The sequence below is a fragment of the Streptopelia decaocto genome (genome assembly GCF_964273445.1).
Source record: "Streptopelia decaocto genome assembly, chromosome: 10".
Taxonomy (NCBI): domain Eukaryota; kingdom Metazoa; phylum Chordata; class Aves; order Columbiformes; family Columbidae; genus Streptopelia; species Streptopelia decaocto.
The window spans coordinates 1815547-1822209 of NC_138665.1; positions in this window are offsets into that span (position 1 = coordinate 1815547).

The following is a 6663-nucleotide window of genomic DNA, read 5'->3' on the forward strand; positions in this document are numbered from 1 at the left end:
TGCCATGGTGACTCCCATTGCTTTCCACAGGTCAGACACGGCATGGTGGCACCAGTGTTGCTTCCTTCTGGATGCCAAGCAAAGAAACACAGAGCACCCTTGGGCCTTTCACCTCCTGCCCATGCTATGCAAGACCATGCAGCAGGACCTTGCAGCACAACTGCCTCCTCCAGGCTTTCACCTCTGGTTTTCATCCCTCCCTTTGCCTCCTCCTTCCCTCCCTGTCCTTGACCAGCCGCGATCTTGGCATTCCTACAGCTTTAACAGCCCCGTAACTGCGCGGGAACAGTCCATGTGATCGAACCAGAGTTTACAGCAGCATTGCTTCATCGCTGGAGCACGAGCAAGGGGAGGACAGCACCGGCAGCTGGGGGGATGCTGCAGGCAGTGAAAGTCACGGGATGGGTAAGGGGGGATCCTCTCGCTGGCTGGGTCTGCAGGGTGAAGGGCTTTTGGCAGGTTGGGTTCCTGCTCTGCTGAGGATCCTTTGGGGGATGAACCTGAACTTCCAGTTCCACTTTGAGCTGTGTCCCAGATTTTTCACTCTTTGGAGAAATAGGACTTTATGTTTTTTTAATTGCTGCCTTCTCCTCGGTGTTTCAGGGAGAGAGCTGACCCAGAAGGACCTGAGTGCGGTCTTGCATCTCTCCCTTGGGGATACCCAACACAAACCAGCTCCCCAGCATCCAGAGGGACTGTGTCCTCCCAGGACATCCCAGCCTGACTTCGAGAGGGACCCACCACTCCTGAGCCACCAGCTGACGCTCAGACCAGAGCAGGACCTTCTCACATTCATTATGCCATAGGGGTGAAGCAGAGCATCACCACCCCACGGCAAAGGACCAGGGCTGGGGGCCTGAGCAGGGAAAGGGTCAGGATGGGGAAGCAGGTGATGCGCAGCCCTGTGCTCCAACAGGGACAGCCCATGGGTGCTTTGGTGCCCGCCTGCTGTCCTCAGCACCACCAACACGCTCCAGTCAGCCCTGTCCCTCCAAACTGGGGATGGTACAAATCACTTTTGGTGGTGGAGGCCGAGATGAGTGAGCAGAGACAGCTGCAGGTGGGCTTGACAGGCTGTTTTCCAAAAAGAATGGTTTGGAAACCTGATTGAAGCTTTTCTGCAAGGGCATTTTAGCTGGAGTGACCCAAAAGGTGAGCTCTTCTCACCACTTCCTGAGTTGTCACCCTCCCCACTTGTGGCCCATGGCTACAAGAAGCCTTTCTGGGACAGAATGGTCCCCATCCCATGTGCCAGAAGCCCCACCAAGGAGAGGAAGCCATGGCAGCTCCATCCACACTCTCCTCTGACGCCCTCTCCGGGGTTTTCCCCACTGCAGCTCCTTCGGGAACAACTTCAGTTTCACATGCAATAAAACAGCCACTCTCTGGACTTTCCTGATGTCACAGCAGATCTTCCCGTCATTCACTATCTCAGTGATCTCACCAGGAACAGCTCGGCGGTGCAGCCAGGGCACAGGACGTGCGCGGTGCAAGGTGAGGGGTTCGAGGAGGCATTCGGGTGTCGGGGCAAGTGATGCCTCTTGCCAAGGGAACGCATTCAGCGGAGATGAACAGCATCATGGCTCTATCCATACCAGCCAGCGTAAGAACAGACATCAAAAATGAGTTTCCACGAATACTTGCAGAGCAGGAGATGGCTTCAAAGGAGGTGTGTTGCACCCAGGTCCATGGCAATCTTCACAAGGCTTTCCTCAAGCCCCTGGACCTCCCCAATCACAGAATCATTTTGGTTGGAAGTCCGACCATAACCTAACTCTGGCACTAAACCACATCCTCTAGCACTAAACCATGTCTTCCTAACACTTCACCCCACAAAAACACTGGTTTCCTTTCCAAACCTCCCTGCCTGTGCCACAACAATCTCTGACATCCCCATACATGAGGATGGGGGTCCCTGGCAGCACCTCCTTCCTCCCCCCAACTTCTGACATTATTTGCAGACAGAAGCAACTGGGAAGGTAAAACTTTGGCAGTTCAAAAGTTGAAGTCAGAAAATAACTGCAGATTTCTTCTCCCCTTTGCCATCTGTGCAATGAAGGATAAGTTCCAGGGTTGGTTTCTTCCCCAGATCCTTCCCAGCTTGGCGCAGGCAATCTGCAGCAGAACTCTGCAGCTGCACGGAAGTGGCCAGAGAAGGTGTGTGGCTTGAGGTCCCGCACTCCCTGTGCCCCTAATCTTAATTAGATCTCAGGCCTCAAGTTATTTTTCAAGCAACGGTGAAGTCTGGAAATAACTGAGGGACGCGAAAGGCTTGGAAAGCAAAACAGTGCAATTCTTGGGGACCATCAACTGGGTCTAAAAGCCACAAGAGGATGTAAAACAACTCATCCCAAAGTTTGAGCTGAGGAAACCTAACCAGAAGGCAAAGAGAAAGTGTACCTGAAACACAAGACCTTTGGGAAGCAATAGGGAGTTGTCAATTTTAACATGAAATAACTCATGATCCTGACTGCAGGAAGTGGCCCCAAAGCAGGTGCTGGAGAAATCAGATGGGATCCTGGCAGGAACGGCTTATAAAGAGCTGTTTAGTCCAGCCTGTATATATACGGGGAGATGCGTGTGTGTATTTGTAGGTGTCTGTGTGTGCGTGCAGGTGCCTACATGCAAAGGGCGTGAGCTCAGCGGCCCTCGCTCAGCCCCTGCTGCTTGTTTGCATACGTACAAATGTGTGTGTATATATAAATATATACACACACAAAAGGACACAGACAGGGATTTTGAAGGCGAGTCCCCAGCACTTCCTTGTTTCCCCCATCTCTCTTCCCTGATCCCCACTCCTGATCCCTTTGACCCATTGCCCTGCGGATTTTCCCTTCTCCCCTTACACGGCAAAAAAATGGGAGGACATAGTAAAGGGGATTAAGAAAAAGGTGTCCTGCCCCTTCTTTTTCTTTGCACAGCATTGCAACATCGGTTTGAGAAAGGACTCGCCGTTCCTCCAAAGTGTCATCTTAGGCCACGTAACAACACAAATAGCGTTGCCCGATGCTCCGGGTTTATGCCACGCACAGATCCTTCCCCTGCTCAGATTCCTGTTTCCCTCATCCAGCTTAATATAAAAATTAAACACACACACAGGCAGCAGCGGGTAGAGGCAAAAAGAGCATTTGCAATGGGAAAGAACAGAAGAAAGGCCGCATCTCCACGTGATAAAATTTTATTACAAAATATGAGAAAGATTAATAGCCGTAGGGGAGTTTCGGGGGGAGAGGGGGTTATGTAACAAACAAAAGCATCACCAGGAAAAATAAACCTTCCACCCAAGTTTTCCAGGTCCCAATTTTTTTTTTCACATTGTGTTCATCTCAGACAGTAAACAATCACTTTCCATCCACGCAGACCCGTGAAGCGATACAGTGCTCTTTTTTTCCTATTTACAGCAATTTTTGGGGTTTATTTTTTCCCAACTATGATACAAGTGTGGCAGAGACAAGGCGCCAGGCTGGCTTTCGTTCTGCACCAAGCACGGGCTTGCAAAGCCTCCCCGGTTTGCAAACCTGTTCCAATGTCCCCGTCACCTCAACGTCCCTCCTTCGGCTGGGGTTCGCGCACCCCCAGCTACGTCGCCCCGCTCCGAGCCGTCCCCGTCCCTCCCGCAGCCCAGAGGGGCTTTGGTCCGTCAGCATCGCTCCCCATCCGCCCCGGCGTTCACCCTTGGCCACCAAGAGCTGCAAAACGAGATGCAAGGCCAGAGGCTGTCCACACAAAGATAGAGAAACAAAAGCCAAGGCTTGCTGTGGTTTTCCTTCAGGCTCTTTTTGTCTTTGCAGTAGTAAAACATTTGCATGTCGGCATTTTGCATGCGGAGCAGTGGTGCTGCTTGGGAAGCAGCACTGGGTTGGGGAGGGTTTTTGTTAAGACATTTCTTCCTCTGCAACCCCCATCAAATTAAAAAATAAATCATATATATACATATATATATATACACACACACATAGTCTATGTGGGGATAAGCAGATGTGCTTTTTTTTTCTGTAGTGATCAAAAACAAGATCATCAGGAAAATTATTTAAAATTTCCCTACAGTTTAAAGCTGCCTGTTGGTTGTTTTGGCTTTGTACTGTTCTTCAGCAAACAGGTTTTGGGCTCCACCAGCACAGCAGGGGAGGGATGGACATGGGGGGTAGTGGAGCTTCCCTTCTCCAAAAACAAGAGGGGGGCAACGAGACCCCTCTGAGAGGGCCACAGGTGAGGGCTGACCCCAGCACAGGTGGTGTCTGGGTTGACCCTGTGCCCCGTAGTTTAACTCTCACTTTGAGGAGGTTCAATCACAATGCACCAAAAAAACCCATCATCTCCCTGCGTGTTATAATATGGGATCTGCTGTCCTGGGGACTGCGGTGCCACCAGCTCCCCGTGCCCGGGCTGAACAGGCACCAGACGAGCAGGTGGAGCCCAGCACAGCCGTGTTGGGTCCCCAGCAGCCCACAGAGCCAGCCTGAGCCTCCTGGAGACACCGGCAGGGACCGGCTGAGGCATCTCCATGCTACCCTGAAATTCCTTTGGCGTGAGCTCAACCCGCCCGTGCTGGCAGACACGCGCTCCTGCACCACTGCTGCTCTCCAGGGTTGTTTTTTTCCATAGACCTTCCCCGAGCCTCTCCAGACCCATCTCTAGGCAGAAGCAAGAGCTAAAATTGTCCCCTGCATGGAGGCTTCAGGCCACGTATCACTCCTACCCCTCCATTTCCTCGGGGGAGATGGAACTGCAAGCCCTATTTTCTCATATGGTCCAACCAAACCTCCAAGAGAAAAAGGGCCCAGGTCACACTGTTGGATTTGGCAAGGTTCTATGCCCTGAAGAGGAGCCAGACCCCACAGCCAACAAGGCAGATGGCAAATGAACCCATTTGCTCCAGCACCCACGATCCCCAGCGAGCTATGGCAACAAGCAGTGAAAGAGTTGGAAAAATGATGCGGAGGACGTATACGTGGTCAGCAAAAAGCGACTCATGAGACAGACTCTCCAGTCCCCACTTGAACATGGTGCCAAGAGGGTGTTGTCATCAAACCCTCCAGCCAGGCAAAGTCGCCAGCGCTCAGGTCTGGAAAGCCCTTCCCACGCACCACAGAGAATGTCACCCAAGCCACCTCCCAGCAATTTGGTGGCCTGACTTCACCTCTCCATCCCCACCCTCGCCACTGGCACGGAGAAAGGAGGAGGCTTCTTGCCAAAGAGCCACACAAAGGGCACATCTTCCATCCCAAAGCCTACACCGCACCAAGCAATTCCCTCAAACCCTTCCTGCCACGCCAGACCAGCCACCTGTGCCACAGGTGTGAGCAGTTTTATTTATCCAAGGCAAAGGACAACTAGGAACCCAGCTGCAGTTTTTGACTCACGTGTGGCTGGGCAACAGCTAAAAGGGGTGGCCTTCAAATTTCCACCACATAAAGACGCCACAGTTCAGCATGGCCTTCCAGTTCATGCTGCAGACACACATCAGTCTGCATACCCCTTAAATTTGTTCAAGAAAGAATAAAAGAGGAGGATGTGGGGAGGGAAATCGATATTCTGTTGAACACACCGGGCCCATTATTTGTTCCTGATTTATTTATTACCTGCAGGGCTGCTGTTTAAACTGGCATGGCCTGGTTCTTATCCTGCCCTGGTAGACTTTGAAGAATGGCTGATGTGCCCCACGTGTCACAGCACCCCATGGAAGAAGGGGGAAGGTGCCCTATGGAGCCCAAGGCAGGGAGCCTGTGAGGTAGGTAACATGATTACAATCTGAACAGCAGGATTTATTGGAATTTGTTTCAAAGACGCTTTTTTTCCTGTTTTTTTCTTTTCTATCCAAATGTGATAAAACAGCAACAGCACAAGAGCGGTGTGACTGTCGATGACAGGGTGTGTTAGGCACGAGCAGAGCCTGCCCAGCGCTTTTTGGAGAAAGGCACAGAGTATTCTGGGAAACCAGAGCTTCATCAGTGGCTTTTTTACAATGGTTTCAAGACCCACGCTGGTCCTCCCAAAGACACCTGAAGTCAAAATTCATCTTGGAAGCAGAAATGCTTAGGACATAACCAAAAGCCCTGGCCGAGCAGGGCAGATATTCGCAGCCCCAAGTGAGCTGGCTGCCAGGAAACCACAGGTGGCTCAACAGGACACAGATGACGGTTTTTGTCATCTGCTTTTGTGCTGTCCCTTGCTTGAAGGCACACCAGGTGCGTATGTCACTGGCCCTTTCTTCTTTGCCCCCACAGAGACTGGGATTGTCAACCCAAACAGCCCTGGGCATGTGCTCGTGTCCCTGCACGTCAGAGGTGCCACATCCACGGCCACGCCACGGGATTGCACTGACAGCTCCAGGTGAGACCTCTCACGCACAGCCAGGCCACCAACCTGTCACAACCCTCCTCGGGCTTACCAAACACACCACCCTGAAAGCGATAAAAAAAATCCCAAAGAGCTTGAGACACGAAGGACAGTTGCTCCTGAGTGACAAATAAATAGCAGGTTTGCTGGAAGAAAGCCCTTTGGAATCCAAGGTCCATCTCTTTAGCATCTTTGGGAGCCTCATCACGAGATCAGTCTGTAATTATAACCCTTTTAATGAAATTTCTTTTAAAACCAGAAACGGTAGGGGACAGGGCTTGCAGAGGGGGCCACCCTCTGCCAGTTGATCACAGCATGGGTTTG